This window comes from Diabrotica virgifera, chromosome 9, assembly GCF_917563875.1.
Source record: "Diabrotica virgifera virgifera chromosome 9, PGI_DIABVI_V3a".
Taxonomy (NCBI): Eukaryota; Metazoa; Arthropoda; class Insecta; order Coleoptera; family Chrysomelidae; genus Diabrotica; species Diabrotica virgifera.
Genome location: NC_065451.1, coordinates 180,125,788 through 180,140,025, shown reverse-complemented (window position 1 = coordinate 180,140,025; position 14,238 = coordinate 180,125,788). Strand labels below are relative to the sequence as shown.

The 14,238-nt window shown below is 34.2% G+C and overlaps 1 protein-coding gene across 7 annotated transcripts in view; it reads right to left on the bottom strand.

Annotated features, from left to right (window-relative positions):
• LOC126892158 (phospholipid-transporting ATPase ABCA3-like) overlaps positions 1-14,238 on the bottom strand; it is a 296,181-nt gene that overhangs the window by 38,120 nt on the left and 243,823 nt on the right. The window lies entirely within an intron of this gene.

The window sequence follows — 14,238 nt, the reverse complement described above, 5'->3', positions numbered from 1 at the left end:
CTAACTTCACTTCTGGTGAAGCAACTGAGTTGGAACAAGCAGATATATTATAATTGGGTCACCGGAAAGCCAAAAAGGTAACGGACAACTTGGAAGACCCAATAGTTTTCTAACTTCGCTTCTGGTGAAGCAACGAAGTTGGAACAAGCAGATATATTATAATTATGTCACCGGAAAACGAAAAAGGTAACGCACAACTTGGAAGAGCCTATAGTTTCCCAACTTCGCTTCTGGTGAAGCAACGGAGTTGGAACAAGTAGATATGTTATAATTGTGTCGTCGGAAAGCGAAAAAGGTAACGCACATCTTGGAAGAGCCTATAGTTTCCTAACTTCGCTTCTGGTGAAGCAACTGAGTTGGAACAAGCAGATATATTATAATTGGGTCACCGGAAAGCCAAAAAGGTAACGCACAACTTGGAAGACCCAATAGTTTTCTAACTTCGCTTCTGGTGAAGCAACGGAGTTGGAACAAGCAGATATATTATAATTGGGTCACCGGAAAGCCAAAAAGGTAACGCACAACTTGGAAGACCCAATAGTTTTCTAACTTCGCTTCTGGTGAAGCAACGTAGTTGGAACAAGCATATATATTATAATTGGGTCACCGGAAAACGAAAAAGGTAACGCACAACTTGGAAGAGCCTATAGTTTCCTAACTTCGCTTCTGGTGAAGCGACGGAGTTGGAACAAGTAGATATGTTATAATTGTGTCGTCGGAAAGCGAAAAAGGTAACGCACATCTTGGAAGAGCCTATAGTTTCCTAACTTCGCTTCTGGTGAAGCAACTGAGTTGGAACAAGCAGATATATTATAATTGGGTCACCGGAAAGCGAAAAAGTTAACACAGGGCTTGGAAGAACCTATAGTTCTCTAATTTCGTTTCTAGTGAAGCTACGCAGTTGAAACAAGCAGATACATTACAATTGTGTCACCGGAAAACGAAAAAGGTATCGCATGACTTGGAAGTACCTATAGTTCTCTAATTTTGTTTCTGGTTGTAGGAACAAGCAGATATATTATGGTAGGGGAGCAAAGTATGCTAAATGTGCAGTCACTCGAGCGCTTTGGGGACCTATTGGGTTGTGATTATTAGGTCCTAAAACCAAAAAAGTTAAGTAAAATTTTCCATTTTAGTGGGGATTTCCCATTTTTTAATTTAATTTTCCATTTCCAACAATCTTTTTTCCGATTATAGCGCCATCTATCCATAATTCAAATAAATGTTTCGAATAAAAGTTGTTTATTTTTATACAAACAATCCAAATCTGCAATAAGAAACGGGGTCTACCATTTAAGATTTTAAAGTAACCCCCCACCTCACCTCCGTGGGGGTCGTGTTTGGAACCATTCGATACATTTTTCAAAAACATTGATAAAGTGTATTTTGCAGTTTTTCGATATGATGTTTATTTTGCGAAAGATCGCGGGATTTGTATTTAAAATTTTAAATTTACCCCCCACCCCTCTCCGTGGGTGGTCAAGTTTGGTATTTTTCGATAGATTTTTGACAAATATTGAACACGTAGTTTTTAGTTTTTCAATCTGACGTTCATTTCGCGAAATATTCGCTTTTTTTTGTGAAACTTTTTGACTCACCCATTTCCGTACGCCCCGCTCAAATCGTCATATTTTTGAAATATAGACTCTTTTGCATGTACTTAACTTACCTTATCTTAATCTGACAATTTCGAGTATTTTAAGGATAGATTTTTTTTCGGGCCTCCCTGAACGAACTCCCCTGTGTTAAGAGCCAATATATGGTGGAGGTACATCTGCAGGGTACCACGTTTCTCCCCATATGAGAATCTGACGCGCTCGAGTAACTGCAAAAATCCCCGCTTGGGCTCCCTTACCATTATATTTGTGTTGCCAGGAAGCGAAAAAGGTAGTTCACGAAATGTTCCCAAACTGTGGCTTATTCCACATAAAATAGTAAATTGCATAAGATGACACAAGAAAATAGTTTCAGAACAATACCAAAATAAGATGTAGTAGAAGTACAGGACAGAGACATGATTATCTACAATTACTAAACGTTCGTAAGTTTCCTCTGGATCGTCAAAATGAAAAATTTTAACGAACAATAACCGCGCCACGAACGCGCGGCGCACACACGGCGCGGAGTTCGCGGCGCGGATATCTGTGTCCGCCTTTAGATTTTACCTTTCTTGTATAAATATTTTAATTATTAATATGAAAACGGAACGAGATCTCATTCATACGAACATAGAAATGTAGGCCCAGATGTGTGGAACAAATTATTGGGTTTACTACGCTAGCGATTTGTGGTGAGGTGAATTTTAGTTAAGTAAAAATAACATTCGTCACAGTTTGAACCAATTTTGATTACTAATAGGAAACGAACTTTATTTCAGTTAGAAGTTTTAATAGTTTCGTTCTCAGGGGAAACGGATTCAAGCATGAATAATAGGGGGATTAGATGTAATAGTTTTTTTCTTCAAACGTCAAATAATGATGACATTACTTATCTAACTTGATCCTGTCAAAGTTTGATGTCTCCGCCGGCAGCAGTTTTTTTTCCCATTTCTTTACGGCGGAGGGAAAAATGTTGTCATGGCAACAATATGAAACATGTCACAAAGCAACAATACAAATGTCATTAACAACAATTAAACATCATTTTTATTTATAGTAATATTAAAAGTACAATTAGTTAATGAGGCATTTTCAAAATTGAAACCGTGCAAAAATGTTCCCGACTCTTGATACGCATTGGTAATTGTTGATGATACTGATGGTCGAGCACAACTTTCAGCAATCATTCCCGATGTTGGCGAATCATGAGGGTTTAAAATTTTTTGAGCATTATCGTTCTTATTTCTATTGAATCCTCTATATATCCTTCGGCAAACCGTGCTTGATTTCCAGCCCCCATGTCGTTTGAGGCATTCTAGATTTTGGTTTTCGTTTTGATTCAATTCGAGTCTCTTGCCATCCTCTGACACAGTGTTTCTGGATCTCTATCCTTTATCAAAGAGGCTATTGCAAGTAGACTGAATTGAATCAACTCGAGACGAAGAAGAACTGCATCTATTAAAATATCTGCAGTATATTGTGGTTAGACTGTCCTCTAACGGGGAATGACAAAATAAATAAAATAAATTTCGACCAAGAGTCAGGATTCTGTTAACCGAGATACTATAGTATAAGCGGCGCCGCTAGGAGGAGCTTCTCCAACAATGCGTCTCAGAATACTTTAAGAACACTTGGTCATTTTGTACTCTAAACCGAGTAAAGCATGAAAAAGAAAAAGAAAATAATCGTTTTCGTTTTGATTCAATTCGAGTCTCTTGCCATCCTCTGACACAGTGTTTCTGGATCTCTATCCTTTATCAAAGAGGCTATTGCAAGTAGACTGAATTGAATCAACTCGAGACGAAGAAGAACTGCATCTATTAAAATATCTGCAGTATACTGTGGTTAGACTGTCCTCTAACGGGGAATGACAAAATAAATAAAATAAATTTCGACCAAGAGTCAGGATTCTGTTAACCGAGATACTATAGCATCAAGCGGCGCCGCTAGGAGGAGCTTCTCCAACAATGCGTCTCAGAATACTTTAAGAACACTTGGTCATTTTGTACTCTAAACCGAGTAAAGCATGAAAAAGAAAAAGAAAATAATCGTTTTCGTTTTGATTTAATTCGAGTCTCTTGCCATCCTCTGACACAGTGTTTCTGGATCTCTATCCTTTATCAAAGAGGCTATTGCAAGTAGACTGAATTGAATCAACTCGAAACGAAGAAGAACTGCATCTATTAAAATATCTGCAGTATATTGTGGTTAGACTGTCCTCTAACGGGGAATGACAAAATAAATAAAATAAATTTCGACCAAGAGTCAGGATTCTGTTAACCGAGATACTATAGCATCAAGCGGCGCCGCTAGGAGGAGCTTCTCCAACAATGCGTCTCAGAATACTTTAAGAACACTTGGTCATTTTGTACTCTAAACCGAGTAAAGCATGAAAAAGAAAAAGAAAATAATCGTTTTCGTTTTGATTCAATTCGAGTTGGTCGTTTTGATTCAATCCTGGTCGATGGATGACCAAGTGTTCTTAAAGTATTCTGAGACGCATTGTTGGAGAAGCTCCTCCTAGCGGCGCCGCTTGATACTATAGTATCTCGGTTAACAGAATCCTGACTCTTGGTCGAAATTTATTTTATTTATTCTAGATTTTGCTACGTTTGAAGAAAAAATAGTATACTTTATTCGGCAAAGAAGCGACTTTTCTTGACTTGCCCTCTATTACGCGCCTCACTTCGTTCGGCGCGTAATATCGGGCGCGTCAAGAAAAGTCATGCTTCTCCGCCTCATAAAGTAATATAGTATTAGTTGGTGTGTGTCAATATTTTTAGTCGATAAAGATCTAGACTCGAACGGACGTGTGTTTGGAATAATTCCAATAGACGGGACGATGCTTTTTAGACGTACTTATACAGAGTGGCCCAAAAGTCTGGAAAGGGCCAATTATCTCGTAAATTGCTAGACATAATTGTACAAAATTTGAGGTCCACCTATTTTGGGATACGGAGATTCCATATTTGATATTTGCAATGTTGCCAGATTTGCCGTTTTTCTTATATTATTAGTAACTTTGGTTTTTCAAATTCATCACCCTGTATATTCAGTCACTATTGGAATCTCCTATTCAATACGAGTTCAACCATATGTAACACTAATGATTTTATGTAGTCTGGAAGGTCTTAAATACATAAAACAGAAGTCTGGCAACGCCTAACTGTCTCAATAAATTTTTTAATACTAACTATTTTCAACTACATTAAAACGTAACAATTGATAGATTACAACATTTTTTAACATAATGGTTACTTTATCAAGTGTTCAAAATATGCTCCATTTGTGAGTTGACAGTACCCGAGTACCCTAATCGATGGTAGAATGCGTCTACCACATTTCTCCATGATTGTCTAGAAATTATTCGTGATTCATCAATAATTCGTTGCCTCAGCTCTGCAAGACTTGCTGGTTTAGTTTTGTAAACTGAATTTTTCAAGTATCCCCAATAAAAATAATCTTTAGGATTGAAATCAGGTGAACGTGGAGGCCATTCAATTCTACCTCGTCTACCAATCCATCGTCCAGGAAATATCTCATCTAAATAACGCCGAACATTTACACCAAAATGAGCTGAAGCTCCATCTTGCTGAAACCATATCTGATTAAAATTGGCCCCAAACAAGTTTCTCAGTGTAGGTACAATTTCATTTCTAAGTAACATTTCGTAAGAATGGCCCAATTAACTGAGTACCTACTATACCTGACCATACAGTTAATTTTTGTGGTCATCGAGTATGGTTTTTACGCATCCAGTGTGGATTTACGTCGTTCCAGTATCTTAAATTGTGTCGATTTACACTTCCACACAGTGTAAAGGTTGCTTCATCGGAAAAACATATTCTGTTACGAAATTTTCATCATTTTCAATTTTATCCATCATTATCTCAGTAAACTGTAATCTACGATCGAAGTCATCTTCACTTAATTCTTGCAATAAGTTAATTTTGTATGGTTTAAATTTATTCTTACGTAATACACGTAAGACTGAAGAACGACCTACATCATATACTTACTTATGCAACCCTGCGTGAGGATGTATGTGGATCTTCAACAAAACTTTGTATTATATCTAAAGTTTTGTTGTCATTCATAACTCTTTTCGGTCTACCTGATCGGTATCTATCTTTTACTTCTCCAGATTCCTCAAATCGCTTTACAGTTTTTTGTACCGTCGCCTTATGAACAGGAAAACGGTTTGGGAAAGTATCATTGAACAAGTTGGCTACTTCACAATAAGGTATTTTTCTGTCACCTTACCCTCTCATCATTAGAATAGTAATTCATTATTTTTCGTTAAGCGCCATTTTAGAGAAGCAATTTATCTTGCAGAACTTTTCAAAACATAACTACTGTCAGTTTTAGTCAATAATGTAAATGGTGAACAAATGTCAAAATCACAGCATTCTACATTTAAATATTTAAATTTATTATAATCTACATATTTTGCACTGTTTTATGTATTTAAGACCTTCCAGACTACATAAAATCATAAGTGTTACATATGGTTGAAGTCGTATTGAATAGGAGATTCCAATAATGACTGAATATACAGGGTGATGAATTTGAAAAACCAAAGTTACTAATAATATACGAGAAACGGCAAATCTGGCAACATTGCAAATATCAAATATGGAATCTCCGTATCCGAAAATAGGTGTACCTCAAATTTTGTACAATTATGACTAACAATTTACGAGATAATTGGCCGTTTCCAGACTTTTGGGCCACTCTGTATATTGACAAGCAGGTCATATTAAGTAAATGCAATTATTTCCAAAGGCATTTCTTTTTGTAAGAACTAGTAAATTGGAGCCGCTTCAATATCACATAATCACTTTTATATTTCGTCAACTTATCAGTATCTATAATTTAGTTGTATATTTTTGGTCCAGAGAAATAAGGTTTTTGTCGGGACACTTGAGCAGCCAGGCTGCAAATGGGTTTTTTGGGTACTATATACCTAATACACTATAAATACAAAAATGCCCGTCACAGTTCGGACGACAATTTTAGTTATTAACAAATAAGGGTAAAAAAATGGCAGTTTTTTTGTTTAAATCGCTACAGGTAAAAATAGGGTAATTAAATATCGTATTTATAATATTCTTCTTTTTGTAGATGAGCCAAGGTTTAAAATGGCACTTTTTGAATTTTGGTCCGATCCTTTTTTGTTACGGAAAGTACAAAATAAGACTAAAATTTCAACAAAAAAATGTGCTATAACTTTTGCCAAAATGGCCATAAGACTTTCATATTACACAAAAAGTTGAGTCAAACATTCCATATAATGCACAAAAAATTTTAAGACGATTCGTCAATTAGTTTAAATTTTATTTAATTTATTTATCGCAAAGAGCTTTTTTTGCAATGTTATTGTTCAAAAAATAATAACGACATAGCAATTCTGTGCAAACCACATACAAGAATAACAGTTATGTTTTTAAAATACTGAAAAAAATTATTAAAAAGTCGTTTTTATCACTTCGAAAAAAATTTAGTAAAATAGTAAATAGTCATTTTTGGCTTCTAAAGAATTTGAATAACTTTGTTAATATTGACTATAGAGTAAATCTACTTTAGGATTTCAAAAGAGGGTATTTTTATACGAATTTTCAGAAAAAAAACTTTTTGCCTAGGTTAATTAGGTTCAAAGTTAGCCACTTTTATTATTTAATTCGCAGTTACTTCTATATACATCAAATTCTCCTGTTACAGTGTTAGTTACCATACTATTCCGAAACGGCTTGGCCGATTTTTATAAAATTTTATACGATTATCCTGTATTACGTTGAAGAGGTTTTAATCTATTTTGATACCCATAAGTTATAAGGGGGGTTGGCCCCCTGACATTCTTTTTATTTTTTTGGACAAAATTATTAACCTTAATTTTATATAATGTAGAATTAAAAAATACATACAAGTCATACAACCCTTAATTTTCACTCTTCTATCACCAACTCCTATTTGTTAATAGCCATCTATATATTTACATTTATAAAATTCTCCTGTCACAGTGTTAGTTTCCATACTCCTCCGAGACCGCTTGACCGATTTTTATGAAATTATATATGTATATTCGGTAGGTCTTAGAATCGGTCGTAATCTATTTTTCATATCCCTGAGTGATAAGGGGAGTTCCCCCTAACACTTTGTAATTTTAGGTGGGGTTGTGTATACATAACGTACTCTATAAGACTACGAGTACATACAAATTAAAAAATTATGATCAAAATCCATCAACAAGTTCCAGCGATATTAATCGCAGCATATGTTTGCAGAATCAGTTTCATTTTTTGAGTGCACGTATTTTAGTAATTCCCCTCCACCGACCACGAATTAATTCCGTTCGGACGCCATTTTTAAAGCTTTATTAACCACTCTGTTGAGGTTCAAAGTTTACTCAAACTTTTACACATAACCTTTATATCTTCAACTTCAAAATTGCTCTAGTAATGTTGCTTAATTGTTATAAACAAAGTAGCCGTCAATTAAATAAAAAAAGTGACTAACTTTGACCGTAATTAACCTAGGCAAAAAGTTTTTCTTTGAAAACTCGTATAAAAATACCAGTTTTCCAAATTCCATTGTAGGTTTAGCCTACAGTCAATACTAACAAAGTGATTAAAATTGTTTATAAGCCAAAAATGACTCTATTTTAGTAAAATGTTTTTGAGTGTTAAAAATAACTTTTTAATGATTTTTTAAATACTTTGGAAATATGACTATTCTTCTTTCATGTTGTTTTCGCAGAATCGCTGTATCATTATTATTCTCTGAACAATAACATTACGAAAAAAGCTCTTTGAAATAAGCAAACTGAATAAAATTTAAACTAATTGACGAGTAGATAGACAACCTGCGTTCTGGCACATCCCCTAAATCGCAACCCTTAAATATTAATAAATGCCAAACGGCTTAACTTAGGATGACGTGTGACGTATCGTTGGAAAGGGGATGAAAAAGGGGGTTGAACGCAGTATGTGGCGTGCGCATCGGAATATGCCAAAAGGGCATTACGTCATATCTTCGTTTCTATTGGTCCGATTTTGACGTAAGAGGGCTCGTCGGAACGGGGAGGGGGTAACGAATAAGTTGAGACAAAAAACAAAGATGGCGGCATTGCCAAAACGGCATTACAGCATATCTTCGTTGCTATTGATCCGATTTTGACGTAAGAGGGCTCGTCAGAACGGGGAGGGGGTAACGAATAAGTTGAGACAAAAAACAAAGATGGCGGCAGTGCCAAAACGGCATTACAGCATATCTTTGTTGCTATTGGTCCGATTTTGACGTATGGGGTGTCAAATAAAAGCGGTGGTAACACAGAAGCCAACTGTCAATTCTTCTTCTTCTTTTCGTTTGTCAATTCTTCTTCGTTTCCGTATAGTGCCTAACAGAACGTGACATTCGACATCTTCGTTTCTATTGGTCCGATTTTGACGTATGGGGTGTCAAATGAAAGCGGTAACGACACAGAAGCCAACTGTCAATTCTTCTTCTTCTTTTCGTCTATCGCAAATTGTACAGGGTGTAGTCAGAAAGTCAAATCAATTCTTCTTCTTTTCAGCTGTCACAGTTATTCTTCTAGTTGTTTGTTAAATATACGTTCACAGTTCCTTCTCATCTACCAAAATGATATCTGTCACTTCACACATAGATGCAATGTCAAGGGAACATTAGGTATGTAACGACTAAACGACAACGTAGAGAGACGCACGACTCATCGCTGATAACGTACACGACGTAATAATCATTCTTTTGATATGTCCAAACCATCCCTCTCTCCTGAATTTTATCAAATACAACGCAACGGTTTCAAATAAACTAGTCAAATTTCCCCTTTTCTACAAAGATCTTTAATTCTTTCGTCTATAAGTAATTTTTGATCAACCCCCGTATATGCAATTACTAATTTTTTTCATACGTTACATTATTTCACACGGAAATTCAAATCTGGACTTCTAAAATCTTTTATTTTATAATGTTTATTTCGCTAGTAATTTTTGATCAACCTCGTATATACAAGTAGTAATAATTTTCATACATTTCAATTAAAATAGGTGAAATGTGATACCAACATAAATTTATGGTGATGACAAAAGAATAGTGGACATAGAAAAGCGGTGAAGGCATAAAAATTGTGGATATTTATCATAATTTAAGAAAATCAAATCGACGACAGCATATTTTAGGAGACGTTTCTACTGGAAACATGAAAAAATAGTGTTGATGGTGTACCAAAGATACTAAGTAAAAAAGCGTCATATCACTCACATTAAAAAAAAATTAAGCTTTTTAACCAAAAAAAGCTCAAAAACTTACCTTAATTATAAACAATTAACTACAGTAACAAAAATCGCCGACAGTTCGAAACAATGAAAAATGGAAACATTTCTTTTTCGTTAAAGCGTAAAACACACGAATGTCCACAATGAAATCCTACGAAAAAATACATTAGGACTACGACACTAATAGTTACTGCCTTCAAGAACGTCTTTTTTTTTAAAAATTATTTATTTAAAATATCAGAAATGCGAGAGATTAAATTTTATACCTTTCGTTTCTAACGATTACAATGTTATATCAGACTGAAATAATAATTAATAAAAATTAATTACATTGAAAAAAATAAATAATATTCACAATTCTGCATTTTTCGAATCAGGTCGGTTATAGTCCAAATGCTGACTCATTGGATTGAGGTTATTGTCGCAGGGGGTCAAATCAGGTCGGTTATAGTCCAAATGCAGACTCATCGGATTGAGGCTATTGTCGCATGGAGTTCAATGACTTTAAATCGCAAGTTTGTTTGATTAATTGTTTAATAGTGGTTTAATTAAAAAGAACACGCATTTGTAACAGAAGCAACGTTACCTGTAGTAAAAGGCGTACCATCCACTTGCAAAAACATCAACAATAACGGGAAAAAAACTACAAAAAATATGACATTTTTTTTGTTTAAAAATTCTGTTTCTTTTGTGTTCTCCTAGTCGGAGATGTAAACATGATAAACATGTATACTTGTAGAAAAAATACAGAGCGCAAATGGAAACTGCTAGAAGAGCAAAGTCATTTAAATTTAAGAGTAAATTATACTTAAAAACAAAAAGCTGAACTTTCAAAGATGTGCCACTAGACTAAATGAGTTATCCACACTAATTGATTATTTTACGCATGCGGCATTAACACGGTCAAAGTTAAAAATATTGTTATCTAGACTTGTATCTAACCAATCTAATACAAAAATTTCGAACTTCTACTTACAAAATACGCTAAATACGCTTACCTAGATAAGGATAGATAGGCAGTCTCTCAGATAGGCTAACAGAAGGGCGCAAAGATATGCAGAGACACACTAAGCCAACCAAACACCATGACTGAGACGCTAACAGAAGGGCGTAAAGATGTGCAGAGACACACTAAGCCAACCAAACACCATCACTGATGCGGTAACAGAACACCAGAGAGGTATGCACAGACTCGCTAAGCTAAGCAGACACCACAGTTGACACGCTAGCAGAACGCCAGAGAGGTATGCACAGACACGCTAAGAAAAGCAGACACCACAATTGACACGCTAGCAGAACGCCAAAGAGGTCAAACTTGGAAAAAATTTAATACAAATTAAATGTGGTGAATTCTCTGTTACACATTATACAGCCTAGCTTGGACTGGACTATTCTAAATAAAATTTCAAGGATAATCCAATTCAAAAAGTGTTTTTGTGTTAGGAAATAAAATACCAAGATGTTACTTGTTATTTATTAAAGAAATTATACTGGTATCATTTACTCTTAAATGAGAGTGATTTCTCTTCTTGCATGTGCTCCTAATGTAAAATGGTATTCCATTTGCCGTTGTCATTTAGTAGCAGATGACAGAAGTACTGCACACGAACATCTCCATTCATTAATTCACTTTACAAATGGATCTACAATGTTGGCTTACAAGAAGAAAATACAACGTGCAGGGAAAAGATTACATCCAAAAACTACATTTAGAAAAATTATTTGTTTGGATCATTGTGCTGGTGTGTTAAGAAACATTATAATAATAATAATAATAATAATAATAAATGTCTTTATTAATGTCTTCCAAAAAAAAAGATACAAAAATAACAGAAAATAAATTTGGGGCGAGATTCAGTTCGTACGTTACTTTTAACAATATATTTTTACAGAGAAGCTTTAGCAGTCAACGTACGTCTGCTCTTCCACCTAACCCCTAAAAGTTGTAGATGGTGTACAGAACAAAACTTGAAGATTCAAATTACAAATAGGTATCACTATAAAAACATAAAAAAATTTAAAATTATAATATCTACACAACTTTACAACTTACCACTTCTACCACTTTACAACTTACCTAATAAAGTACCAAACATTACAAATAAAATGTAAGAGTATTCACCATGAGAAAACTAAGATTGTGTAGAAAAGTAATGGTCGAATAGTGCCCTTTTAAGTTTGTTTGTGGATATTTGCCGATGATCGAAGGGTAAATCATTGATATAGCAAGCAATGTTATAGGAAAAGCTTCTTTTAAACAAGTGTGTGTTATGTCTGGGCAATGACAATGCATGTTTATGTCTTAAATTAAGTGTGTGTATGTCTGTTCTATATCTAATTTTATAATAAAGATATGGAGGAGATTTTTCTTTTAGCAATTTGACATAAAACATAACTGCGTGCATCTCTCTACGATTTTTCATATTAAGCCATTTTGATGTACTGAGAGTATGCCTAATTGGCTGATGCTTCCTAATACCATAAATTAGTCTTAGACATGAATTTTGTAATTTTTGTATTCTGTTGGTATCAAAGTAATCAAGACAAGAGTTATATACAATGTCACAGTAGTTTAATTTTGATAAAACTAGTGTATCACATAACATTGACTTAATTGACCTGTTCAAAACATATCTAGATTTAAATATAAGCTTTAAAGCCGCATATGCCCTTTGTAAGCATACACTGATATGATGAGTAAATCTCAGTTTTTGGTCCAACCAAACTCCCAAGTTTTTAACTTTATTATTAAATGTAATATTATGCCCATTTAATGATATACTAGAAGATAAATTCTGTTCAAAAAGTTGTGCATTTACTTTATTTCCAAAAATAATGGCATTGGTTTTGGATGCATTCAAATGTAGGCAATGATTTGTAGAAAAAGTTTGAAGATTGCTTAAGTCAAAGTTTATTGCACTTGTAACCTGTTGAGCTTCAGATGGGTAAAAAGATATATATAACTGGGTGTCATCAGCGTAGTAATGCTGCGAACAGGATACGAAAGCATTTGAAAAATTAGAAGTATAAACGGAAAAAAGAATAGGGCCTAAAATAGAACCTTGCGGTACACCTGTTGTTACAGGTAAAAAACTCGATATATTTTCATTACATTTAACTGCTTGAGATCTGTTATAAAGGTAAGACTTAAAAAGATCTATGGCTTTGTTACCCAAACCACTATAAGCTAGTATTGAGAAAAGTAAACTATGGTTTAACGTATCGAAAGCCTTCGAGTAGTCGAATAGAAATAATATTGTTAATTTTCCCTGGTCAATGGCAGTAATGATGTCATCTGTAATCTTTAGTAACGCAGAAGTACAACTATGTCCCGTTTTAAACCCAGATTGTATCGAAGGTACAATGGCATTTTTATTTAAATGAGATAATAGTTGTAAATTTATAATTTTTTCCAAAATTTTTGACAAAGTTGGCAAAATACTTATTGGTCGTAACTGCTGTAATGTTTCCGGATTATTTGTTTTGGGTAATGGAGTAACAAATGACTTTTTCCAACTGTCAGGAAAAACCGAGTGTATTAAGCAATAATTAATAATATGTGTTATATATGGCAACAGAAATGGTATACATAAATTTAAGGTTAGTATATTTATGCCATCATGTCCAATAGCTTTAGTTTTAATAGTCTTTAAAACATTTAGTACATCAACTTCAGATATAGCATGAAAGTGCAACATAGGATTTACAGAGTTTTTAATATTCTGATTATAAAAAAGAGCAGTTTCGTGATCGGGGGTCAATTTTGGAATAGAGTTTAAAAAATATTCATTTATTTCATTCACATTCCATTTGTGAGTTAAATCTGTGTTACAGTTTTGATTTTTATGCCCTACGATTGAATTCAAACTAGACCACATCTCCTTTGGGGACTGATCCTTTAATTTATTATTTACATATGCTTTTTTCTCTTTTTTAATTGTAAGAGTAACTAAATTACGTAATTGTTTATAGCGTTGCCAGTCCCTTTTCACCTTAGTTAGTTGAAACGTTTTAAGTGCTTTGTCCCTATCAGTCATCATAGCCAAGATTCCATCCGTTAGCCAAGGAGCATATGGTTTGGTAATTCTATATGAACGTAAAGGCACATGCAAGTCTAAAAGAGTAGTGATATTATTTGTTAAAAAATCTACTTTACTTTCGATATTATCCAAATCATATATATTTTTCCAAGGTATAGACTGTAAATCAGTATTAAATTGTTCGTAATCCAAATTTTTGAAATTTCGACATATCACAAATTTAGGTTGTTTTAACTCTATTTTAATATTAATATTGAATAAAATCATCTCATGATCACTAATTTGGGGAATATGCTGGACTTCATG